The sequence below is a fragment of the Aethalodelphis obliquidens genome, unplaced genomic scaffold, assembly GCF_003676395.1.
Source record: "Aethalodelphis obliquidens isolate GAN/ISIS:26980383/991018 unplaced genomic scaffold, ASM367639v1 scaffold38, whole genome shotgun sequence".
NCBI lineage: Eukaryota > Metazoa > Chordata > Mammalia > Artiodactyla > Delphinidae > Aethalodelphis > Aethalodelphis obliquidens.
Genome location: NW_020837982.1, coordinates 2,315,903 through 2,342,927, shown reverse-complemented (window position 1 = coordinate 2,342,927; position 27,025 = coordinate 2,315,903). Strand labels below are relative to the sequence as shown.

General features: G+C 52.2%; 1 long non-coding RNA gene across 1 annotated transcript; it reads left to right on the top strand.

Annotated features, from left to right (window-relative positions):
* Positions 1-8,881: 8,881 nt before the first annotated feature.
* LOC113632783 (uncharacterized) lies at positions 8,882-9,789 on the top strand. The gene is made up of 2 exons (XR_003437955.1): positions 8,882-9,288; positions 9,396-9,789. It is a non-coding gene; the product is annotated as an uncharacterized LOC113632783 (long non-coding RNA).
* Positions 9,790-27,025: the final 17,236 nt, after the last annotated feature.

The following is a 27,025-nucleotide window of genomic DNA, read 5'->3' as shown; positions in this document are numbered from 1 at the left end:
CAGATGAAGTTTGGGCTTAAATACTATTTTTTTTTCCCCCTACATTCTTCAGCAGTTATGTTAGTAGCTGTTCTTTGGAGAAAAAGTTCTGGTGATCTGAGTTCATTCAGTTCGTATTTTCTGTGTGCTTTGTGCGTGGTTTCTGTGCCTGGTGGCCTGGGGGTCGGTAGCCTGCAGGAGTTGGGACCTCCAACCAAGACCAAGAAGTGAAGTCTGGACCCAGCGTTTGCACTTTGTGACAGTTGCCGGTGCAAGCCCGTGATCATTGATTGACTGATTGATTGATCACTGCTCTGGGTCTCAGTTGCGGCAGGCACGCGGGATCTAGTTCCCTGACCAGGGATCGAACCCGAGCCCCCTGCGTTGGGAGCGTGCAGTCTTACCCACTGGACCACCAGGGAAGTCCCAAGCCCCGCAGTCCTTTATTCAAAATTCTGAACTCCAGAAAACTCTGAAAACCAAAAGCTGTGTTGATAGTGAATTTCCTGGGGAATCCTGACCCGAAATGAGACTATTAGAGTCTATGTTTCTCTTGGGGAGAGTGACTCTTCATGGCTTTCACGGCAGAGACATTGCTGTGCGTAATTCTGGGGGACGCCCTATGGCATAGTCTGCGGCCTGTGCACCACGTTACCTGAAAAATTCTGAGCCGTGTAGGGGCTGAAGGTTTGGGGTATAAGGGGGCTCACCGTGGTATCCTCGGTACCCAGCCGGGTGCCTGGTGCCTCCTAGGTGCTGAGCGAATACTGATCAGAAGCAAGGGGCAGCCAGCTTTGTCCGTGAAGGCCAAAGAGTAAATATTTTAGCCTTTGAGGGCCGTGGGGCCTATGTTGCAACTCTTCTGCTCTGCTGTTGGAGTGTGAAAGCGGCCATAGATAATAATAAATGGGTGAGTGCCTGTGTTCTGATAAAACTGTAAGGATGGTGGGTGGGTCTGGCCTGTGGGCCCACAGTCGGCTGACTCCTATGAGGAAGATGAACGCATCCTAAACGTAGACCCTTCCCCATTCTGTTAGCCCTGCTGTCTGCAGGCCTGGTCTGCTTGTTTCCCTGCCCCAGTGGAGTCTCTTTACTAAAGAGATAAAGGCAGTGCCCACCCCTGGCATCGGCTCCTCCCATGTTCTGGACACATGGCCAAGAGGGAGGCGCTCCCCTCCCTGGACCGGCCTGGTTCGTGGGTTGTTTGTGTGGACGAACGCGTTTGGGCTCCGGTCTAGCCTTGCCGAAGGCACATCGCTCGGGCCTTCACCCACTGATGAGTTTTTTGGGGGCTGAGCCAACCTCGGGGCAGGCTGGCTGTCAGCGGCAGGCCAGGCAGGGCTGGAGTTTGTGGGGCGTGGCGGGAGCTGAGGGGGGGTGAGCGTGAGCGTTTAGGAGGTGTTCTTGGCCAAAGAATTTCTGGCAGAGGGACATGGGTGAACGTAAACCCAGGGGCTCTGATGGCTGAGTTTCAGGTCTCCTGGCTGTGTTCATCCCAGCCCTGGAGCGGCCAGCAAGGGTCGATGAGGCCAGCGAGTCCAAGAAGGCTTTCCACTGCGGTGGAGGCGCAAATCCAGCCGAGCCCTGTGGCTCCACCCCACGGTGGGCTGGCCCGGGGTGGGGTGGCTGGACAGAGGGCAGCACCTTGCCGAGCTCACGCCCCTAAGCTGAGCGCCGGGAGCAGCAGCGTCCCTAAGCCCGGCTTCTGCAGGCACCGCCCCCCCCCCCCCCCACCCCCGCCCCCGGCCAGCCCCTGCTGCAGGCCCTGGCTGTGTCCAGCTGCTTCTCTGTAGCAGGGGCGCCCCCAGGACATTCTGGGACTGCTGCTCTCTGCTCAGCCACCTCCTTCCCTAGTCCGGGTGGAACCGCTGTATGGTTTTCTTTCGTAAGCAGACTCCGAACAAGGCTGATGTCTCTGGTCGTTGGCCTTTCTTTTCCTTCCCTCATGGTTTTGTGGGCTGCTGGCTATTTTAGGGACTCTGAGTTTAGAGTGCAGCCTCCTTGCTCTGCAGCTCCCTTGGAAGACTCGATGGCTTCTCAGCCCCCAGCAGAAGGGGGCAGCCCCAACGTCATCAGGGTGTGTTCAGCACAGGGCGAGGGCTTAGGGAGGCCCCGAGGAATGGCTCTAGGGGCTGGTGTGTTTGGTGTTGGTTAGCTCTGCTGTCAGAGCCAGGCTCGGGTGGGTCCCCATCGCACACCTGGCACGGCCTGGGGGATCCTCTGGCCGCCGCCCGGGGCCAATCATCTTGTTATTGAGCTCTGGGGCCAGGCACTGCTTCTCATACTTGGGTGTCCTTGTGAACCACCCAGGGAGCCTGTTAGCAGCGCAGACTCCAGGGCCCCTCGGTTGACCTAGGGGTCCTGGGGTCAGCGTTGTTAATAAGTGCATGTGATGTTGGTGGTTCCAGGGCCGTGCTGCCGGTGGCCAATAGGTAAAGCAGCGTGATGAGTGTGGAGTCAGGGGGAGCAGGGAGAAAGAAGGGGCTCTAGCCCAGGGAGGGGCTGCGGTCACCCAGAAAAGGTGAGCTGAGTCTTGAAACACAAAGCAGGGCAAAGTAATGATCGCTAACTCTGACGGAATGCTTGGTGCCAGGCACAGCTCTAAGCCTTTATGGGAATGGACTCATTTATTTTTCCATATGTCCCCTTTTTTGGATTTCCTTCCCATTTAGGTCACCACAGAGCATTGAGTAGAGTTCCCTGTGCTATACAGTAGGTTCTCATTAGTTATCTATTTTATACGTAGTAGGGTATGTATGTCAATCCCAATTCACACCACCGCCTGGGTATCCATACATTTGTTCTCTACATCTGTGTCTCTATTTCTGCTTTGCAAATAAGTCATCTGTACCATTTTTCTAGAGTCCACATATATGCGTTAATATACGATATTTGTTTTTCTGTTTCTGACTTACTCCACTCTGTATGACAGACTCTGGGTCCATCCACGTCTCTACAAATGACCCAGTTTCGTTCCTTTTTCTGGCTGAGTAATATTCCATTGTATCTATGTGCCACATCTTCTTTATCCAGGAATGGACTCATCTACTCCTCCCAGCAACCCCATGAAATAGGTAGTTACCATGATCTTGGAGCACAGAGGGGTTAAGGAGCTTGTCCAAGGTTCTTGGCTAGTCGGTGGTGAACTGGGTCTCACCTTCCTCCTGTTCCACTGCATTGGGGCTGGGGCACCCCAGGCAGCGAGACCCGCTCATGCAGAGGCTGTGCGGACCAGGGCTGGGGCTTCTTAGGAGGCGGTCATGTTGCTGAATGGTTCAGACGGCTCCGCTCGTAGCGTGTGGGGAGAGTTTGGGTTTTGCTGGTGGAGTGTACGGCCGTGGTCTTGGTTAGGGCAGAAGGTTGCAGCACGGTGACAGCTGCTGGAACATAGCTTTGAGGGGGCTGAGGCTGTAGTTGGGCAGCCGGGGTTCTGGGCACACGTGCTCTTTGTCTGAACAAGGCAGGACCCCGGGGTGTGGGGAGAGGGTGCAGCGTTACTGCCCAGGGAGCAGCAAGGCCTGTGCCCTCACACTGGTCCCAGTTGCCCTCTGAGAAGGAAGAATTCTCCAAGGTCTGAGTCCTTGGAGTCTCCCAGGGAGCCTGGCCCAGCTCTTGGGGGAGGGCAAGGGGGAAACTGCTTGGAGAGGGGAGGACATTTTTGTTGGGAGCCGACCAACCGCTCTGTATGCTTCTTCAGTCCTCACGTCGCCCTGCAAAGGGGCTGCTGCTTCCTATTTACTGATGTGCAAGTGGAGGCACAGAGAAGCAAAGTAAGCAGGTAGCGGCACCAGGTGTGTCTCCTGTGGGATGCGCTTTTCACTGCAGCGGGTCCCCCTTCTTCTGAGAGGCCACATGTCCTGCACACACGGCAGGAGTGGTGACCAGGCCCCTCCCTGAGGAGTGGGTGCAGTGGCAGGCTGGGTGGGGCAGGCTCCCAGCAGCCAGCTGGGCAGATTCCAGCTGAGCTGGGGCCCTGGGTGGGATGGCCTCGCTTCAGGGGACGGCTTCAGGGGACGGTTACCGGCTGATGGGTGGCATTCTGAGGAGTCAAAGGCCCAGGGTCTGTGGGAGTGGCCTGCTGGGGCCTTCCTGGTCGGGGCGCCCTGATGCTCGGAGCTGAGCCTCTGCCGCCCTGGAGGCTCACCTGAGTCTGGGGGCACGAGGGATCCCTCATAAAGGAGGACCTTAAACCAAGCTCTGATTCCAGAGCCCCTTTCTTCCTCCTGTAAGAAAAAATAATCAGCCAGCGGCCCCTCCTGTTTTTTCTCGCTGGCCGCTTTCTGGCCATCCCCTCACCCTACCCCCAGTCTCTTCCAGCAGAGCGGGCAGCTCGCTGATTTGAACCTGAACGCCATCGGGACAAACCAGAAGCCCGCACTGCCCTTTGCCCATGACAGGCTGTTTGCGGGCAGGGGGTGGGGAGTCTCTACTATTCCTGTGTCACGACAGCCTGTGACCGTCACTCAGCCTCTCGAGCTCAGTACCTGCAAGACGGGTCCACGCCCCGCACGTGAAGACGAGGGCCAGATGGCCCTTCCTCCGGGTCTTCCTGCTTTGCCTAGTTCTTGGGGCCCCTCGCCACTTGGGATTCCACCAGGATTCTAGCCCCAGGCTCCCTGCGGGCAGAAGGCACGGGGTTCTGAGTTGGAACAGAGGCTGGTCACTCCTGGGCATGCCTCGGGGTACGGGGCGGGGCGGGGGGGCAGTGAATCCGGCCACAGTCCAGGCCGAGCATTGGAGACAATCATGCCACCGTGGAGACCCCGCAGCTACCCCACCTGCCACAGAGCTTCCCGTGGGCCACCATCTCCTTGGCTCACCTGGGCCGGCCAGTCGACTCCTTACTCACCTGGAGAGTGCTCAAGGACAGCAAGAAAAATGAGGGACTTTCAGGGGCAGCTGTGTTTTCTGACTCAGTCATAATGCCCCTAAAAATCCTTATTGTTCTTGCAGTGTGCATCAGGCAGTGGCCCCAGCCCACCCGGCTGCTCCGGGGTGGGAAGGGCTACCTGGGGTTCGACTGGCGTGTCCTCCCCCATCGTCCTGAAATGAGAGTGAAGGGGAACTTACTGATTATTAAAACATTTTGTTGGTCGGTGCATCGATTTGCATGTACTCTTATAATTTCTTCTTTGGGGAGGCCCGGGCCTCGAGACATTCCTGTGCCGATCGGAGCCCAGGAGAATGCAGGGTCTCCCCGGTTTGTGTGCGGGGAGGGTTCCGTAGAGCCCAGCTGCACGTGTCCAGCCCAAGGAAGGGTAGCTTCGGGGTAAGCTGTGTCCAGGGCAACACTGGGTTTTAAAACGGAAGGAGCCTCGGTCCACGCGCTGAGACCCAGTGAGCTGGCCGTTCTGCAGAGCCGCCTGCAGGGGATCGAGGTCTTCCCCCCCAGCTGTGACCCTAGAGCCTGCTTTCTCTCGCCCAGGTGGTCTCTACTCCTCTCTCACCTCCTGGGTTTCCACCATGCTCAGCAGGTGCCCCACCCACAGATACTTCTGCTGAGCCAAGGCTTTTATGGGGGGAGGTGTGGGGGTCCCATGGGACTGTCAAGCCGAAATACCAATTGGTGACACGCCCCCCTTAACACCATCCCGCATGTCACCAGATCCCACAACATCGTCCTCTCTGGCAGAGGCTGGACAGGTGGCCAGCCTGTGGATGGGCGGACGGGGAGGTGGACAGGCAGTAAGGACGGTACCTGCTCCTGTGGTCCACCCTGGGTCCTGTCAGCCTCCCAGTCAGCAGAGGAAGGTCATCCTCGAGGTATTTCTAAGGTTTCCCCCCAGGTGCCAACGCAAAAGCTCTTGTCACGCGAGAAGATGGCCGTTGGTGGGACCCTGACGGCCACGATCCTCCCTCCTTGGCCAGCCGAGCCCCCTGCTCCTTGGGCTCCTGCGGTCCCCACTGTGCCGCCATCCCAGCTCCCAGAGACAGTGTTTAAGGGGCCGAGTTTGCTCAGCATTCTTCTGCCCAGGGGAAGGGATGGCTCCAAGGTAAAGGTCAGTACGGGATAGGGGGGATGAGGGCAGGGGGAGTGATGTTTATTCCTTCTGGGTAAAACATGGGCGGGGCTCTCGTGAAATGAGCTTCTCACATCCCACAGTGGACACCCGGGCGTTAGAACATATCCCATCCTCTCTCACAGCTAAGCATTTGCTAACCTGAAATCAGTTGTCCCTCCCTGAGGCCCGTCTGCCCAGCTCTTCCATCCCCGCAAACCTCCTTGTTCCTGAGCGTGTTCCTCATTCTTTACCCCAAAACATCTGCAGAGAAAAAAAAAAAAAAAAAGATAATGCATAGGAAATAAAACTGATTACTGGAGAGCATTTCAAAAACCCAGAAGGATGAAGAAGGTTTATAGATACCCATACCTAGAGATCATGTCTGCTAATGAAATAGATCCTTCCAGCATTTTTTTTCTCTTTGCATGTATACCCTCACCCACTTAGCAGGATTTGGGGCTTCCAAAAGTGGTGAAGCGCGTAACCCATCTGCGCGATGGCCCTGGGCCCTTGGGAGGCAGAAAGTCTCTGATTTTCTTTTTGCCAAGTGGGCCAGGGTGCGCCAAAACTTACCTGCAGCTAGCAAGCTCGTTGGGAGGTATTGGGGCCGCACTCGGTCTCTCAACCGAGACGGGTGGAGCTGCTGGGGAGGATGCTACAACTGTGGGCTCTGGGACTTGCCTGGCCGCTGCAGTGGTTAGGACTCCATGCTTCCTCTGCGGGGGCGGGGGGGGGGGGGGGCACGGGTTCAGTCCCTGGTCAGGGAAGTAAGATCCCACGAGCTGCTCGGCCAGACAGCAGCAACACAGAAACGTGGGCTGTGCCCTGATTGCGTTCTAAGTGGGCTGCTCTTTGCTTCCTGACTCCCGGCACACGGAAGAATCACTTAACGTTAAAAAAAATTTCAGGACTTCCCTGGTGGCGCAGTGGTTAAAAATCTGCCTGCCCATGCAGGGGACACGGGTTCGAGCCCTGGTCTGGGAAAATCCCACATGCCGTGGAGCAGCTAAGCCCACGCACCTAGAGCCCGTGCTCCACAACAAGAGAAGCCACCGCAGTGAGAAGCCCGAGCACCACAACGCAGTAGCCCCCGCTCGCCGCCACTAAAAGCCCACGTGCGGCAACGAAGACCCAACACAGCCCAAGATAAATATATAAATGAACTTATAAAAAAAAATTCAGTGCCACCCCGCCCCCCCAGGAGCAATTGGATCTGAATTGCTGGGTGTGGGGAGGGGCCCAGGCCTCGGTACCTTTTGTTCTTCTTCTGTTCCTCGGGTTATTCTGTTAAGCGGCCAGAGAACTGTCCAGGTCCATACCCACCAGTTAGTGACGGAAGAGATTTCCTCCAGCTCTGCCTTCGGAGCCTGTTGGAGGAGATGGGACCATCTGCAGCTGGCAGGCTTTCACTTCCATTATGTTCTCTCTCTGCTGCTCAGTCACCTTTTGATCCTCATTTTACAGATGGAGGACCGAGGCTAAGGAGATCAGGAGACTTCCTGAAGGACACACGTCTAGGATGCAGCAGAGCTGGGGTGTAGGTCTGCAGCTTCTGACTCCCAAGGCTAGTGCTCTTTCTAAAGTTGCCATTTATAATTAGCATATTTAGTTATAACAAGATACGGTCATCACAGTGTCCTGAACTGGGTGGGTGCCCCTGTCCCCCTGGGAGGCTGGGTGATCGTCCCTTCGTCTCCCTGATGCTGAGTATGTACATGGCCAGCCTGGACCCACGGCCCGCCCCCATCAGCCTGCCATACCAAGGATCCCAGCTCTGGGCAGGGCAGGGTTTAGCCCCTTTTGCAGAACACGCAAGAGGTGTGGCTCAGGTCACACAGCTGGTGGGTGGCACAGGCCTAGCGGTCCCTGCTCCTTACCTGGACAGAGGCATCCAGGAAGCAGCACAGCCCGCACGGGGCTTTGCTCGTCGGGGCCCTGCTCCGAGCTGGCGGCCCTCAGGGTCAGGACCCCTGCTGGGGGTGCCTCCCTCATTCCTGCAGAGCTGGACTCCCAGGGCCTGGGCAGGCTGCCAGTGCAGGGAACTAGCGGGCAGGCACACTGTTGGCTCTAGAAAGTGTCACTGTTCCTGGGCCGGTCCGCAGGGCTGGAGGGCCTGGACATGACAGCAGAGACAGGAGCTGGGAGCTGAGAATGCCCCTCTCCCAGGGCCCAGCAGCTCTGGGCCTGGCCCACGGGCTTCCTTTGGCAGGGAGGGCCTGAGCGCTGTCCACACCACCTTCCCTTGCTGGGCCTGAGCTCTCTCACCTTGCTCCCCACCAGCTCTTTGCGGCCGAGTACACGCTCTTGGCAATGACGTGCATTTAACCTGTTCTGCAGAAGACAGGACGGTTGGGCAGGCAGACTCGGCCAGCAGCTCGGTGGGAGATGGGGTGAGGGCCCTAGGTTCAGGTTTCTCTGCCCATATTCTTTGGGGAGCTGGCCCTAAGCTACCTTGCTTACCTGGGTCAGAAATAACCTCAGCTCAACTGAAAGCCTAGAGCAATCAGGATGAGGGCAGAGCTTTGAGCTCCTGGAGTTGGTGGGCGTTTGCCAGGAGCCAGGTCAGGGGCAGCCACTTAGCCGGGGCCTTGGGTAAAGCCCCCTCCCCTCCAAGCCTGTTACCTTGTTTGTTTAATGGACATAATAGTGCCCTGTAGGCGTATGTCCACTTTCTAGGCATATTCTGAACAGGTAGGATGTTGTGGCTCCCTGTCCCTCCTCTTCCAGGAGGCCACTTCATCAGAGAACCCGGGGAGGTGTCTGACCTGGAGAACATGCTCATTCCATGCTGGTTGCAGTGCATTGCTCAGGAAGTGAGTGTAGGTCTCCAGGCGTTGGACAGTGTCTTCTGTCCGTGATCTCTACAAAGATGACCTTTTCTTCAGTCCTCTCTCCGGCCCTCCTGCCCTGTTAGGATGGTGGTTCTGGACTGAGAAGCTGTCCTCCTTGCCCCTTTGCCCTGTGTGCCTCTCTGGTCTAGCCCCGCCGAGGCCCAGGGAGCCATCCTTCCCCTCCTTGGGGTCCATCTTACAAGTCCGGATGCCATCAGCTCCAAGGAGTTCCCTCTGGGCCAGAGCTCCTCCCTCCTCCGCCAGCCTCCTTGGGGTGCAGACAGACAGCCCAGCACAGGCCGGAAGGGCTTTCTGTTTGCCTTGGCTGGTGGGGAAGAGATTAGCTGCTCGCTTTCTGTTTTGACTGTTGTATCTAACCAACACAGAGCCTGTGACATCTCAGAAAAGCAGCCTTGGGTCTTGAATGAGTTTGGGGCCTGTCCCTGATGGCCTGGCCTCTGCAGAGATGTCTGGAGGTAGGAATGGGTGATAACACCTCCCCCTGGGTACGGAGAGATGTGATAACTGCCTGTCCGCTTTCCCGACCCAAGGTCCACAGCCCTTTCTTCTTTGTTTCCTTCAGGGGATGACTTCTCCCCACCTCCTGGGATTCACGTGGGGCCACTCCCCATCCACTGGCTTTAGAGGCAGGCGTGTGTCCCAAGCTGGACACTGAGACTCCCTCTTGGGACGTTTGCAGCAACTATGGGAAAAGAGGCATTCACTTTTCATGGGAGTTGCCACATTGATGGAACTCCTGCTTTCCACTTGAGGACGGAGCCAAGTGGTAGAGAAAGTATGCTGTCCCCAGACCTCAGTAAGCCCCTGGATCCAGCCATGCCTGAAGCTAACACACCTCTGGACTAACCTGATTATATGAGCCAACGAATGCATTTCTTTTTTTCTAAAACTATCCTGAGTTGGATTTCTGTCATAGAAAGGGTCCTAATAAAGCTATGTTTTTCTTTGGTCTCACTGAAGAAATCAACTTTGAGGTATCCACCCACTTTAAGTGTCTAATTCATAAGTTTTTTCAAACGTGTACGGCCTTGTAACTACCACCACAGTCGAGCTGTGGAACACTTCAAGTTCCCTCATTCCCCCTTAGGGTCAGTTCTCCTGACCCCAGGCAACCACTGACCTGCCTTTGTCCTAGAGCTTTGTTCAGTCTCCTCTCTGGTCAGGTCCCTGGAGGTCAGATGCTCATGTTGTGGGTCAGTGTGGGTCATTTCCCTTGGGACTCAGAGTCACCCCTGGGTCCAAATGCGCTGAAGCCAGAGGCACCTCTGGGTCCCACAGTTCTGCGGTCCAGTACATCCTTTGCTTCATTTGAGCCAGCTTGCCGCAGAAGGAGTCCCGGCTAATACAACTCAGCCAGGACCGCACCCTTCGGTGAAGCTCCCCTCAAGGACCGCCCCCCCCCAGGCAAATTCAACCATCGGTCCAGCTCACCTCCTGGGGGCCAGACACTAGTAAGTGCTTTACATGCATTACCCTAGGGGAGGTACTGTTATCCCCATTTTACTGGGATGTGGGGCTCGTGTGCCTCTACAGCTCCTCTGTCCACCAGACTCCTGGCTGCTTGCTCTGCCTCAGCTATGGCTGTCTCACAAGTGAAACTGACCCCTCCCAGACCACATCCCAGGGTAAGGGGGCTGGAGGATGCGAGCCATACACTGGGAGGGAGGGATGAACTTGGAGAGGTAGTGTAAGCAGCTTTGGGCAGGAAACAGCTCTCTGCAGGAGGCCCTTTTGTCTTGCCAGTAACCTAGCACACCTTTCAGATCTTTTTTTTTTAACATCTTTATTGGAGTATAATTGCTTTATAATGGTGTGTTAGTTTCTGCTTTATAACAAAGTGAATCAGTTACACATATATACATATGTTCCCATATCTCTTTCCTCTTATGTCTCCCACCCTCCCTATCCCACCCACCCCGCTAGGTGGTCACAAAGCACCGAGCTGATCTCCCTATCTATTTTACGTTTGGTAGTGTATATATGTCCATGCCACTCTCTCACTTTGTCCCAGCTTACCCTTCCCCCTCCCCGTATCCTTAAGTCCATGCTCTAGTAGGTCTGTGTCTTTATTCCCGTCTTACCCCTAGGTTCTTCATGACTTTTTTTTTCTTAGATTCCATATATATGTGTTAGCATACGGTATTTGTTTTTCTCTTTCTGACTTACTTCACTCTGTATGACAGACTCTAGGCTTTGATCACACAAAACCTTGCCTAACTTTCTGGTTCTTCCTGTAGATCAAAGAAGTAGAAATGAAGGATAAGTAATTAATAGATGACCAGATCTCTTTCCCAGCTTCCCCTGCAGTAATCCCACGAGCAAACTGTGTGAACAAGATAGCGTCTAAAGAAAAATCACGAGAAGTCGACAAGCCTGCACACCGTGCGGGATGGTGACGACTCTGACCCCCATCTCAATGATGAACTGAGATTACTTCCCTGTTTCCCCTTAAAAACTTTTATGGCCGAGCAGAGTCTTTGGGGGGACACTGGTCCCCCATCTCCCCAGATTGCCGGCATTCTGATTAAAAGCAACTTTCCTTTCTACCAACAACTGCTTCTCGGGTGTTGATTTCTCAGCAGCAAGCAGCCAGACCTGAGTTCGGTAACAGTAGGAGATGAGATGAGGATAAATTCCTTCATCCTCTGTCCCTTGGACCACCTGAGGCACATTTCCCACCTGTGGTTTGTTGTACAGCAGTGTGGTTATACATCCCCTTGCATTGCTTCCCATTCTTCCCGACCTCCTTTTCTCTTTTCCCTCACTTTTGCCACTGGAATTCCACTTCCGAGTTCAAGTATCAGCACTTAATCCCTCGGCGAGGGCCGCGCTTTCTAGGGAACTCTGTAGCCTGGCTCCTGGGACTGCACTACACGGCCTCAGTGAATGTTGAACAAGAGAATAGATGCACGATATGTCATGGCCATGGGGTTGGGGACTGGATGGGGGGCAAGCATGGTGCCAGATTCATCACAGATAATTCTCCTTTCTCTCTCCCCCTCCATTCACTAGGTGTAAACAGCCATGCTGTTATGTCAGAGGCTGTGGCCTCCCCCGGTAACCTCTGTCTGGTACAAAAGAATCCACACTCCTTGCCCTCCACGTGCTAGGTGTGTGAGGCTGGCAAGGTCCTCAGCCTGTCTGAGCTAGCTTCCCCATCTGTACAATGGGGATAAGAATGGTCTAACTACCTGGGACTGTTGGGATGCCTAACCGACCCTTGCTTTGTGCCTGCTGCAAAGTCAGGGAAGGGCATCATTGAGGCTGCCTGTCCTGCTCTCTTTCGGGAAGCACCCGTCCTCCATTCTCAGTCCCTACGGGGCAAATTGAGGCTGTCCCCCATCCCACCCCATTCCCACACCTGCCACCAGACCCAGGCCAACCAGCACATCTCAGTATTGACCACAAATATTGGCTCAGACCTGGGCATAACACCTAAGTCAAACCGGTCCCTGCAACAGTGCCCTGAAATGTCTGGAATAAGGAAAGAGATGCTTGCTGTTTGCTGAGATCCTTAGCCTGGAGCTATTTTTACTATTGAGGCTATTTTTACTATTTGGACATTTGAGAAGGAAGTTAGTGCAGTGACGGCGGAAGAAAGCAAATCCGAGAGGTGGAGCAGGACACAGACACCTGGTGTCGCCCTTGGAGTTCTGGGATCCACCGTGCCAGCAGCTAGGTAACCCCTGGTATTTTTAGAAATTAATACATACACAAAAAGTTTCCTTCTTGGTTGCGTAAGCCAGTTCAAGTTGTGAAAACTGAAATGGTCTTGACTGATAACCATAGGTTCTTTATAAACGATCGCTGCAGTTATTGCAACTAATATTATTACAAACACACTCCCAGGAGGAAGCAGTCTTGGGGATGCATAGGCCACGTTCCCCCAGGGGCCACTGCTGCTCTCCATACGTTATACTACCCTAGATATCAGCTCCCCAGGGCGGGGGATTCATGTTCGCTGCTGATATACCCCAGGTGCCTGGTGTCTGCACAGGGTAGGTGATTAATAGACATCCACTAAGTGAAAAAATGAAGTTGGTCCATTGCCACCTGGCTCCCAGGCCCAGGTTCACGTTTTGCCCTCTCTACTTGTCCTTGGCTGACATCTGAACCCACTGGGGTGTCTGCCAGGAGTCTGTCTTGCAAACTGATCTCTTGTTTTCACAGTGTCCTTTCTAGGGCCTCATTCATCCCTTTCTTCATTCATATATACAGTTTAAAATATCTTTATTCGAAGTGTACATTATGGACCACTGTCTTAAACCAGTCACAAAAATTAACTCAAAGTGAATTGAACACTTAAATGTAAGACTGGAAACCATAAAACTCTTAGAAGAAAACATAGGAAAAAAGCTCCTTGACGTGGGTCTCGGCAGTTATGTTTTTGGATATGACACCTAAAGCACAAGCAACAAAATAAACAGCTGGGACTACATCTAACTAAAAAGCTTCTCACAGCAAAAGATCAATAAAGTGAAACCTATGAAATGAGAAAAATATATGCAAACCATATATCTGATAAGGGTTTAATATCCAAAATATATAAAGAGCTCCTACAACTCAATAGCAAAATAGTAATAATGATGATGGTGATGATGATAATACAATTCAAAAACAGGCAAAGGACCTGAATAAACATTTTTCAAAGAAGATAGATGAGTGGCCAACAGGTACATGAAACGATGTTCAAAATCACTAATCATTAGGGAAATGAAAATCAAAACCACAATGTCACCTCACACCTGTTAGAATGACTATCATCCAAAGACAAGAGAGAACAAATGCTGGCAAGGATGTGGAGAAAGGGAACCCCTGTGCACTGTTGGTGAGAATGTAAATTGGTGCAGCTATTATGGAAAACTGTGGAGATTCCTCAGAAAAATTAAAGACAGAACTACCATATGATCCAGCAATTCCACTTCTGGGAATATATCTGAAGGAAATGAAAACTACCTTTATACCCATGTTCAGAGCAGCATTATTTACAACAGCCAAGACATGCAAACAACCTAAGCGTCCATTGACAGATGAATGAATAAAGATGTTGTGGTACACACACACACACACAAACATACATGCATGCAATGGAATAGTATTCAGCCATAAAGAGGGAAATCCTGCCATTTTGACAACATGAGTAGACCTTGAGGGCAATATGCTAGGTGAAATAGGTCAGGCAGAAAGACAAATACTATATGATATCACTTATATGTGTAATCTAAAACAAAATAAAAATAAACAAAAAGCCAAACTCAGAGAAAAAAAAGATGAGATTTGTTACCAGAGGTGGGGGTAGGGGGTGGGTGGGAGCTGAGGGGAGGAGGAACTGGATGAAGCCAGTCCAAAGTACAAACTTCCAATTATAAGACAAATAAGAACTAGGGATGTAATATACAACATGATGGCTATAGCTAACACTGCTGTATGGTATATTTGAAAGTTGTTAAGAGAGCAGATCCTTAACACAATATTGTAAATCAACGGTACTTCAACTTTAAAAATAATAAAAGATTACATCCTAAGAGTCACAAGGAAGAAAAACATTGTTTTTTTTTTCTTTTTATTGTACCTATGTAAGATGACAGAGGGACTTCCCTGGTGGTCCAATTGTTAGGACTCTGTGTTTCCACTGCAGGGGGCACGGGTTCGATCCCTGGTCAGGGAACTAAGGTCTCGCATGTCGAGGGAACCAGGGAAAGATGCAAAATGAACAATGCTTTGCCGGCCTTCGGGGAGCTTCTACTGGGGTTGTATGTTGACAATTTGGTACATTTAAGTTATTTTAGGCATTTGGATACTTTTCTGGTATTCTTCTGCAGACCAGTTAATAAAACCACTCTAAAGAGTGGATTTTGGTTTTAAGCTAAGTTGGAACTAACCCGATTAGCTATCTTCAAAGAAAAGTCGACAACTTCCCTACCCTCTCCTCTGCCAGTTCACACCCCACCTCGGTAAACTCTTAAGTTTTTTACATTGTTCCTGTAATTGACATTCACATCCTCTTCTGCTCCACAATCAAGCCTTTACTGCTTTGTCCACAGGTTGACTCAAAAGATTAAAAGCCTTGGAATAGCAGTTACAGGACTGTAATTGTTAAATATCCATTTACTGTAAACACCTCCTTTTAACTGCAGCTAGTTGCATTGGGGTTTGGGTTTGGTCACATTTTATTGAATTGGATGAGATGTACCTTCCGGCCGCTGGGACAAAGCTTCCTCTCTGCCAGTTTCAGGGCCTGTGTTCAGAAGGGCCCTGTGCTTGGTTTGATGCTTTCCTGTTGTTGTTTTGAAATTCTAAATAATTTTTGAACAAAAGGTCCCACAATTATGTGGTTAGTCCTGAGCTCACAGCTGTGCTGCTAGAGGCCTGAGCGATCTGAGAAGCACTCTCGTTGGGCACCTTCCCTTGGGAGGAAAGGCGGGGTACTTGGGCAGGTCTTGAAGTAGCCACAGAAAATTAAAGCGATAGGCCATGGACCTGAGTGATGGGTTGTGAATGTGCCCAAGTGGGGATGTCGGGCTGGCCTGCTGCGTCTTACACAGGGGCTGAAAAGTTGGTGAGCCTTGGGCTGCATGAGGGAGGAGGGATTATCCTGATGAGAGCATCAGGGCTGAATGATCTGCCCAAGGTCCCACTGCTTATAAATGGCAGGTCCTGGATTCAAGTCCAGGTCACTGATTCCCAGACCCAAACCTTCTCTGCTCCACCACCCTGCCTCCAGACCAGTGCCACACATGATGCAGCAGACCTGGGTTTGAATTCTAGTCCTGCTTCCAATTTGCTGTGTGTCCTTTCAGGAGGGATTTGCCCTCTCTGAACCACTTACCCCAGAGTCTGAGGGAGTGGATAAACTTTAGAAGTCCCTTTCAAACAGAATCACTATGTAACTAATTAATAGAAAAGAGTTTCTTCCATAGACAGATTCCAGCTAATAAAAGCAGAAGGGATAAAATATAATATCATTTTGCAGTCCCTAACAAATTAATTGTTTGAATGGCAGCTAACATCACAAAAGAGAATCTGACACCATGGACCTCCTGATAGAAGATCTCAACACCACCTAATGAGGTATTCTTGGCAGAAAAAGAATAAAGAAACCAAACTTGGCAACTAAACCTGTGCGCCACAACTACTGAGCCTGCACTCTAGAGCCCGCGAGCCACAACTACTGAGCCCACGTGCCACAACTACTGAAGCCCGTGCGCCTAGAGCCCGTGCTCTGCAACAAGAGAAGCCACTGCAATGAGAAGCCCACGCACCACAAGGAAGAGTAGCCCCGGCTCGCCACAACTAAAGAAAGCCCGTGCGCAGCAGCGAAGACCCAACACAGCCAAAAATAAATAAGTTAAATAAATAAATTAAAAACAAAAAAAGGAAACCAAGCTTGAATCTGATCAAACCTCTGCTTCTAACAATTTACAGGACAAAGGATAGAGGAACACATCCGACTGCACCGAAGAGCAGCAGTCAGCAATGTCCAGATGGAGTGAAATGCAACAAGATAGACAACTAGTTTCTTCCAATAGATACAACAAAACATTAGGCCCAAAGAGACTCAAAAGACATACTGACCAATTGTAATGTAGAAACTTCATTTGGATCAAAATTTAAGCAATCTGGGCTCCGCTGGTGGCGCAGTGGTTGAGAGTCTGCCTGCCGATGCAGGGGACACGGGTTCGTGCCCCGGTCCGGGAAGATCCCACATGCCGCGGAGCGGCTGGGCCCGTGAGCCATGGCCGCTGAGACTGCGCGTAACAGTGAAAGGCCCGCGTACAGCAAAAAAAAAAAAAAAAAAAAAAAAAAAAATTTAAGCAATCTGTAAAAAGATAATTATGTCAAAACTGAAAATATGAACACTGACTCTGATAATATTAGGAATTATTATTAATTTTGGGGGTGTGATCATGGTGTTGTGATTATGGTTTAGTTTATTTGTAAGGAAGGGTCATTTTAGATAGACACACTGATGTGTTTATGGATGAGTTGATGTCATGCCTGGGATCTGCTTCAAAGTGATGCAGGAAGAGGGATGTGGATGGGGGAGGCGGGTCTGGATGAGGTAAGATGGGCCATGGGTTGATGACTGTCACAGCTGAGTGATTTATTGTCTCTGGTTTTGTGTATACTTTTCAGTTTTTAAAAAGTCCCTCCAGCCTATGGGAAGGGTCAGGGGTGGCTGGGCTGAGGGTGGGGGATCGGGGAAGGATGGCCATGCCTTCTCGGAGCAGGGCTGGGGGCTAACGAAGGGGACACCAGGTCCTGCCTCTCCCTGCCTGCCTCCCATGGCCAGGCTGAACCCTGGAATGTTGCAGTCACTCGTGCCCGGGCTCAGACCTAAAGGGTAGGTTTCTTGGTGTTTAGATAAGCTCACGGAGTCAGACACTCTACTTGTAGAACGCTGGCCCCAGCCCGCAAGCCCAGCTCTGTCCTCCCCGGGGGATACTAGTTTCATATTCCAGGCACATCCTCAGGCATATCAGGCCATCCGCCCACCGGCACAGGCAGAAGGTGCAGCAGCTGGTGGGAGGTGGGGGTCATTCCCCGACGTACATCCTATGACATCCCTGGTGCCAGGAATGTGGCCGGGCCAGGACCTGAGGACCTGGAGGGTTAGAGGGCCACTCTCAGGCCCACCACCCAGGAGTGGTCCCCCAAGGAATTTGGTGCTGACCACCTTAGTGCCCAATGTACTGCATGACCTCGACAAGACGCTTTCCGTCTCTTGGCCTTGGGTTCCCCATCAAAAAAGAGGCTGCTCCGTGTTTCTCAGTGGGCTGCTATCGACCTTTGGGATGGACAATTCTTCCTAGTTTGCATTCCCGGCCCCGGCCATTAAATGCCCACAGCAGTCCCTGTTGCTGTGGCAACCAGAAAACGCCCCGCACATTTCCAACCATTCCTGGGTTGCAGACTACTGTGGGTCTCTAAGGACCTCGCCAAGCCTATAGTTCTGTGTTTCTGGAGAATTCAGGACAAACTGAGGAAGGGAGGGGCAGAGACTTAATGTGATTTGTAGTCTTACAGAGAGATGATATTTGGGTCTTGAAATACAACTAGGAGTTTGCAAATTGAGCAAGTGACGGGGGCTGGGAAGGGGGGGAGCCGAGAACATTCTAGGTGGCAGGATCAGCCCGTGCACGGCACAGAGGGATGAAGGAGCATGGAGTGTTTGGAGAAGGGCAGGAGTTGCCTGTGGCCCCTGGAAAACCATGCCATGGAGATAGCACATCAACTTGTGGACAACAGGGAACCAGCAAGGATTTTCAAACGGGGGCAGAAGGACATTTTTCCCCCCGGCCCCTCTGGAAGCAGAAATCACTGGATGCCTGTGTATGAATCAGAAGAATGTCTCACTCTTCCTAGGAAGAACTCATGGGTCCAAACTGCAGAGGTTGCAATTCCCCAGCTGGGATTTTTTCCCCGGGGGTCAGCCGGGTGAAAGAGAGACTTGTGGGTGGTTTTTTTTTGTTTTTTTTCTTGTTTTTTTTTGGCCACGCTGCGTGGCATGTGAGATCTTAGTTCCCCGACCAGGGATCGAACCCATGCCCCCTGCACTGGGAGCGCGGAGTCCTAACCACTGGACCACCAGGGAAGTCCCGAAAGAGAGATGTGGAGGTGACAGTGGATGAGGGGCTGCTCAAGCTTCCCTAGTTATTGAAGAGGCCCGTGGAGGGGAGCAAGTGTGTGTGTGTGTGTGTGTGTGTGTGTGTGTGTGTGTGTGTGAATGCACGTGCAAGTGAGTCTGCGGAGGACAGTATGTGTATGAGTGTGAGTGGGTAGACAAGCGCTCATGTGACAAGTGTGTGGCGGGTGCAGAGTGGTGAGCGAACACTGCCCTGCCTTGTCCTCACGCAGCGTGTAACCTAGTGGATCTAGGGGAGGAGAGAGATAGACAAGAAAGCAAAACCACATTCCAGAAATCAGATTGTGACCCGGGGCCCTCCATCCTGCCCTAGCCACAGGGTGGACGCAGGACCCCAGGGCAGCCGGTCAGAGCCTCCTCCCCTCTGACTCTTGGGCAGAGTGACAAAGAGGGCGGGAGCCCCCCGCCGCCTCCGGCCCCACATCCCTGACCCCAGTCCGCGCCTGCCCTTCTGGCCACTTGGCCGTCCGGAGCTCTCTTGGTTCTTACCCCTGCCCAGGCCTGTTTGCCAGCCTTCCCATCGATTTTTGGATGTGCCTCTCTCTGTGTGGGTTTCGTTCTGGCTTTGAAACGAGCAAAGCCAGAGCAAGAGCGCTGTGAGCACAGACGAGGCTCTCAGGGAATCCCCCGGCCCGTGACCCTCGCGGACGAGGATGCAGAGGCTGCTGGGCTTCCCAAAGCCGGTACCCCCCTCCCTGGCACACGCCGTGCACACGCTCCCCGGTGAGCCAGCCAGTGTGCCGAGCCCCGGGCGGCCTCACCGGGAGGAAATGCCAGCCGCGATTCTCTAAGCCTCTCTCAGCCTCCCCAGGGACCCTCCGCTGCCCAGTGCTTCCTCTGGGGCCGTGTCAGCCTGGTGCGAGCCTGGTCCGCCTGGGGCGGGCCTCCAGTGGGGGCCTGTGACTCAGGGCTCAGTCAGGCAGAGGCAGGATGTCGGCCCATTCACTGGGCCATGAGGAATCTCACTCTTCTATTTATAGGCAGCGCAACTGCTGGCCTAGCCTGGGGGGAGGAAGTGGCCATGGCTGGCAAGTCAGGGGAATGGGAACAGTGATTCTAGAACCAGGATGAAACCAGGCCTCACCACCCCCGCCCCCTGCCTCGGGGGTTTCCAGACGAGGAGTCAACTGGACTAGCTCTTCCACTCCAGAATGGTCCAGGCTGGGATGGGCCAGGACATGAGCCCAAGGGTCCGCATGTCCCACAAGCCAAGTGACAGGAGGCGGTGGACACGGGGTGGCTGGGCCTGGAAGGGTGGGCAGGGTGGGAAGAGGCCAGGGGAAGGGAGTACCCAGAGGCCAGGCATCCTGAAGTTTGGCCTCAGAGAACTCATCCTAATCTTCCCATATTGGAGTCCCAACTTGCTTCATCGGTCAAAGACCCCTGCCCACCCTTAGCTACCATCTTGCCCCGTGGCCAGGATGGCTCCTTATTCCTAGGAAGCTAAGATTTGATCCCCTACTACGAGCTGAGCCCTGTCGCCTATATTCCCTCGTTCAGTCTCACAAAGCCTTGTAACATAGGTATTCATAAGCCCATTTAACAGAAGTCAAAACTGAGGTTCAGGGTAGTTAGGGTACTTGCCTGGCTTTAAGCGTGTGCACAAATGTGTACTAAGTGTACAAAATGTGCAAAAGGGAAGCTACAGTGCCCGTCAGAGGGTGCTGTGAGGAGTGGACGAGCTCACATTGGCTGTTATTTGTCACCATCTCTTTATTTTATTATTTTTTAATTAATTAATTTTTTGGCTGCATTGGGTCTTTGTTGCTGTGCGCGGGCTTTCTCTAGTTGCGGCGAGCGGGGGCTACTCTTGGTTGGGGTGCGCAGACTTCTCATTGCTGTGGCTTCTCTTGTTACGGAGCACGGACTCTAGGCTTCAGTAGTTATGGCACACGAGCTCAGTAGTTGTGGCTCTTGGGCTCTAGGGCGCAGACTCAGTAGTTGTGGCCCATAGGCTTAGGTGCTCCGCGGCATGTGGGATCTTCCCGGAGCAGGGATCAAACCTGTGTCCCCTGCACTGCCAGCGCCACCAGGGAAGCCCTCGCCATCTCTTTGTGGAGCACCATCTACGGGGTTTATTTACTTTGTCCTCCGCTGAGCTTGCATCTCTGATCACGTCCTCTGGTGGGAACCAATTTCCGGAACAGGAGACCCTTCCAACTGAGCCTACTGGGGCTGCTTCAGAGGAAACCAGCCAAGGGCCGCAGTGGCTACAGCAAATCTGCTCTCACCCTCAGAGAACGAGCGAGGAGCCGTCATGCCTTCCTTTGTATCCCACGGGGCCTCCCCCATCCTTGGTTCCTTCCCGAGGCCCAGATCTGGCCACTCTCTGGGGCTGCTGTGACCGCCTGCTGGCCATCCTCACTGGCCCAATGCGCACTGCACCCCGAGGATGCTTGAAGCAGCCGTGAGGGCTTCGTTGAAGGGCTTAGGCCCTTGTCCCAAAGCCAGGCCGGGATGGAGGGAGGGGCCAGGTAGAGGGGATCAGGGTCAACAGGAGGTGGATTCTCACTGCCTTGACGCCAGAGGCAAGAAGGGCCCTTCCTGGCCCCGAATGCCTCATCTACCTCCCCAGCCAAAGTTCTCACCCTTCCTTTCACCCCACACACATCTCCTCCTAAGGTGATCAGCAAACCTCAGGGCCTTTTCTGTGTCTTACAAACTTTGCAGCCTCTGACAGTCTCTGAATGTCGCTGACTTTTTTCTCCCAAGCAGGATGCAGCGAGGACGCATAGGAGGGAAGAGGGCTGGGGGTGGAGGGGAGAGGGTTGGTTCGGAGATGTACTCTGAGCCTGAGGAGGAACGAGGGTGAAGGGAAGAGGGGTCCCCAGGGGCGAAGCCCTTGGGGAAGAAAAGGAGGTAAACCTTCCAGAATGTGGAAGAACCTCTGGCTGGTTGAAGGTCTGAGGCTGGAGCCTGGGGTGTGGTGGGGAAGTAGCGGGAGGCTGGATGGGTGGGCAGCTCTCTAGGGCCGGGGGTGAGGCTAAACGTTCCTCTGGACGCAAAACTGAAGGCAGCCAGGGGTTCCGGGCAGGGTGCTGTTTAGTAAGCTCCCTCTGGCCTTGGGGGTTGAAGAGGTTGGATGAGACAGGCTGGTAGCAGGTGGACCAGTGAGACACCAGCACAGCCTTCCTGGTGAGAGATGAGAGTGGATGAACTTGGGAGGGGGAGGGAGAGAGATGCGGGGCTGGGAGAGAGCGATGACATGGGGCAGTTGACTGGCCCCGATGCCCACCCCCCCCCGGCCCACCCCCTAATGATGAGGGTTGGGGTGGCTGGAATGGGGAGGGGAGGAGCCCCTGATGAGCGCCTGTCGGCTGCGCCAGCTGGATGGGTGCAGAAATGACATCACTTTCATGTACTTAACACAAGGTAAACAGTGGTAGAAAAACCCAAGCGCTCATTGTCTAACTTGGTAGCCGGCCACTGGCTCCTTAACAACTGGTTTCCTGGGATTCTGCAGTTCTCTGCAGAAGACAGCAAGAACCAGGGCCTGCCCATCCCTGGGCGCAGGGAGTGTGACGCAGGCCCCTTTGCCTGGGGCCTCTTCCTTTGATTCATTCCCTACTTGTTCAGGGAGCCTGGTTTGCTGGGGGCCGGGCCCCAGGCCAGCTGCTTGGGCACCGTGGAGAGCCAAAAGAGTGTGATGGTGGTGGTAGGGATTTGATTCTAGCGACCAGCTGGGCTTGAGAGCCCAGGAGTACAAGGAAGAAGTGGGGTGACTGGCGGGGATGGGAGCTGTCATAAGCATTCGCGCATAAGCTGGATGAATCTGAAGGCACCTTGGAGATCATCCCGTTTGACCCTTGATGCTATAGATGGTTAAACCGAGGCCTAGGAAGTCACATGACATATCTAGAGTCATATGCTGGGAGAGAAGCAGGGGCGGGACTAAAACCCCAGTGTTCTGTTACCAGTGGTTCTTTCTAACAAATGCACTGAGAGCTGGCCGACTCAAGAATAGAAAGAAAGGGACTTCCCTGGTGGTCCAGTGGTTAAGACTCCACGCAGGGAACTAGATCCCGCATGCTACAACTAAAGATTCCCACGTGCTGCAACTAAAGATCCCACATGCTGCAACTAAGACCTCGCGCAGCCTAAAAATAAAATAAAATAGAAAGAAAGAAAAAAAAAATTAAAGCACATAGCCTCGTTTCCCCCTTCCCCTCACCCCCGAGGCACACATACCTGTGGGTTCTCCAGAGGGTCAGAGACAGAGAGAGAAATGCCTTCTTGCTGGCTGGGTTCCGAATGCTTTCCCTTCATCCCCAGAACCCACCCCACATTCTAAATCTGGGGCCGGAGGAGAGCTTCCTCCTTGTGGAAAGAGCCAGAGGTAACCACAGCGGCCAGGCAGCCTCAGGGGAACCAGCCCTTTGCCATCACTCCCTGAGGCGGCACTGGCCCCTCTCTACCCTCCCCAGATGGAAAGCCCCAGTGAGGGGACAGCCGTTCAAAGAGCACAGAGGCCAGCAAGTCTCTGCGAGTCGCTCACGCTCGAGGGCTCCAGGCCCTTGCAAAGCACCCTCACCCCCACCGAACCTGGTAGACTTCGTTCTCTGCTTTAAACAAGAGCAACCACAGACGACAGCACCCCTTTCTCTAATGTCAGTTGAGTGAAACAGACAGCATGGAGGGAAGCTGGAGAACTAGCCCAGCAACTTTTGACAGATCCTTAGCTCCCCTTGGGCCTCAGTTTCCCCATTTGTATTGACCCATAAGTGTCCCCGAGCTTCACTGCCCTGTGAGGCTGAACAGCCACTTCGTGTGAATGCCCAAAGCCTGCTAACTCCAAGCCCTAAACTCTACTCCCAGCAGTGCTAAGCCCTCACAGCTTTTCGAGAGCCCCCAAGAAGACGTCCGGCCTGCCCTCTTGGGTTATGTGCTAGGTTTAATAGTGGCCCCCGAAAGATGTCCACATCCTAATCTCAAGAACCTGGGAATACATTACTTTTCGTGGCAAAAGAGGATGTGCAGATGTGATTAAATTAAGGATCCTAAAACGAGGAGGTTATCTTGGAGTATCTGGGTGAGCCCAGTGCAATCACAGGGGTCCTTGTAAGAGGGAAGCAGAAGGGTCAGAGTCCCAGAAGATGATGCAATGACAGAAGCAGAGGATAGAAGGCAGAGGTCAAAGTGATTTGAGGAAAAGGCCGTGACCCAAGGCATGCGGGCAACCTCTAGACGTCGGAAAAGGCAAGTAGATGGATTCTGCCCCAGAGCCTCCAGAAGGAATGCAGTCCTGCCAGCACCTTGGCTTTAGGACTTCTGGTCTCCAGAATTCTAAGAGAATAACTTTGTTTTAAGCTACCAAGTTTGTGGTAGTTTGCCACAGTAGCAATAGGAAATGAATACTGCTGCAACCAACTACCACAGACAGATGGCCACTCACGTTCATCCCAGGCCACCATGCCTGTCCTCTGCCCCTTCCGCTGGGCCACCGCTGCTTCCTTGATGACTCTGAGACAGCCACCTCTGCTGGGCACAGTCTGCACGTGCGCTTCCCCGAGAGGCCCCAAGGTCTGGAGGTCTCTGCTTGTTCAGCAGGAAACGTTGGCAACCTCCAAGGAACAGCAGTAGTTTGCTCTGCTCCCGGGTCCCGAGTGTCACACACGCGCACGTGCTTTCTGCCCTGAGCACAGACCCGCCTCAGCCTGGAGCAGCTGCCAGTTCATCCACAGGAGCATCTGAGGCCCGTTTCTAAGTGGGGCTCCCTCCGTGGGAGGCCCCTCCCCTCTTCACGAATTCTTTTCAGGGACCCGCACATTCCACTCAGCTCGTCATCTCCAGGGTGGCCAGTCATTCTCAGTATGAATGACTCCAGCTGTGTATGTGGTTCAAGGTTCATGTGTTTCTTCCCAGGAGGCTTCTCAGCTTCCACAAAGCTCAGCTGACCCACATAGATATGTGGTGGGGGACAGAGGGTGTGGCAAGTGCCCAGCTCCACATGCCACAAACCAGCCAGGGACCAGCTTGAAGGGCATGATGTAACCTGCCCGTGCGGCTTGTAAGCTGGGTGTATCTGTGAGGTGGGTTCATGGCTGTTTATGAGCTCATGATCTGGCCAGGTCCCCTGATACTGATGTCCCCTACCCCCTGCCCACCCCCAGGTCTGTCCCCTACTTCCCCCTCACTGGTGGCATTAATAAGCCCCCTCCACGTGGCTCAGTTCTGAAGTTTCTGGAGAAACCACGGACAGGGGTCAGTTATGCAGGAACTTGGGAGTATCCTCCTTTGAAAGTGGACTTCACTTCCACTTAAGTATGCAATTGACACATGTTCTCTGAAGAGAAAAAATTAGGAAAAAAATAGTAAGAAAGAAAGAAGGGAAGGAAGGGAAGGAAGGAAAAGAAGGGAAGGAAGGGAGGGAGGGAGGAAGGGAAGAAGGAAAGAAGGAGGCAGGAAACAACCTAAGTGTCCACTGATGGACAAATGGATAAAGAAGTTGTGTGTATATACACAATGGAATATTATTCAGTCATAAAGAAGAAGGAAATCCTGCCATCTGTGACAACATGGATGGACTTTGAGGGCATTATCCTAAATGAAATGTCAGACAAAGAAAGACAAATACGCTATGATCTCATTTATATTTGGAATCTAAAAAAACAAACAAACAAAAACCCAAACTCATGGGAAAAGAGATCAGATTTGTGGTTACCACAGGTGAGGGATGGGGGGATTGGATAAAGGTAGTCAAAAGGTACAAACTTCCAGTTATAGGATAAGTACTGGGGAGGTAATGTATAGCATGATGACTACAGTTAACACTGCTATATGGTATGTTTGAAAGTTAAGGAAGTAAATCCTAAGAGTTCTCATCACAAGGAAAAAAAAACATTTTTTTCTTTTTCTTTTAAAAAAATCTATATGAGATGATGAATATTAACCAAATGTATAGTGATTATTGTGGTAATGATTATTGTGGTAATCATTTCACAATATATGCAAGTCCAGTCATTATGTTGTACCCCTTAATCTCATATGGTGCTGTATGTCAATTATATCTCAATAAAACTGGAAACAAATGGAGCGAGGTATAACTATTCAGCCTGTTTGGATAAATGGGGAAAAAAAAGAAGCAAGTAAAAATGATTGCTAGGGACTTGACTGGTGGCGCAGTGGTTAAGAATTCACCTGTCAATGCAGGGGACATGGGTTCAAGCCCTGGTCCGGGAGGATCTGACATGCTGCGGAGCAACTAAGCCCGTGCGCCACAACTACTGAGCCCGCGTGCCACAACTACGGAAGGCTGTGCGCCTAGAGCTCTGCAACAAGAGAAGCCACCGCAATGTGAAGCCCGTGCACCGCAACGAAGAGTAGCCCCCGCTCGCCCCAACTAGAGAAAGCCCACGCGCAGCAGCGAAGCCCCAAGGCAGCCAAAAATAAATAAATTTATATTTAAAAAACGATCGCTAATCCCATTATATAGACATAATAATCCAATCATCCACTGCTGAAGTTTTGGTTTATATCTGATATAGATATCAGATCACTTATCGTCACTGGAATATTATTTCTTTATTTTAACACCACAATCATACATACTATTCCAACAAAGGCTTTTTTCTCCCGCAGCAAATGTGTGATGAACCACTTTCTGTCTTAACAGATCTCCATCTGCATCACTATTTTTCATGGTTATATGGTATTTGCCTCTGCGAATGTGCTATATTGTTATTAAGTCTAGTGTCTGACAATTAACGTTGTTTCTAGTTTGTCAAAAATGTAAACAACGTTGCCTTATAAATACTTCTTGGCCCACTTACTCGGCTATTTTGGGAGGATAAGTTCCTAGAGGTGAAATTGCTGGGTCAGAGGTGTGCACATATTCAAGGCTTTTGGTGCATTTTTGTACCTTGTTCTTAATTCCAGACCCATTTCTTTCATGCTCTGGATTTGTCACCCACTTTAGCATTAGCTCAAGGACAAATAAATTTAGGTAGAGATTCTGCTATTTGTAATCCTCCAGGCTACGTCTTTCCATTAATATGTATGGTTGAAAAAAAAAAAAGACTCTAGTTTCCATTTTTAAAGTCCCAAGCATATTCTCACCCTGATATTCCAGTGTGCCTGACTCTTCCTGGTAGTACTGGGAATTGGGTTAAATGCTGTTTTTTCCCTTCTAGAGTGAGAAGTTCCCAGGTGAAGCCCAAAACACTGCCATCTCCCTGAACCTCAGTTTACTCATCTGTAAAATGGAGATATTAACAGTACTTTGCAGGATTTTCCTGTGGGTGAAAGGAACCCAGCTCAGTGTCTGACACTTGGGGAAATCTCAGCACTTGTGTGTTGTCCCACCCCTCAGGGCCAGGTGGTGTGCAATGGGGTCTCCTGGCCCACATGTTGTCACTGAACACTTGGTTCCTCCAGGGCCCCGATCCCGGTGAAGCCTACCCCACCTTCCCAGCCATCCAAGGCTAATCGTCTGCCTCAAGAACCACCCCCGGATTTGCCCCACCTTAAAAGGGCCTTGAGCTCTCAGAAGGACAACCAAACAAGAGAACAGAACATTAGAGAAAATTGCTTGTCTAAAATGGATAAAT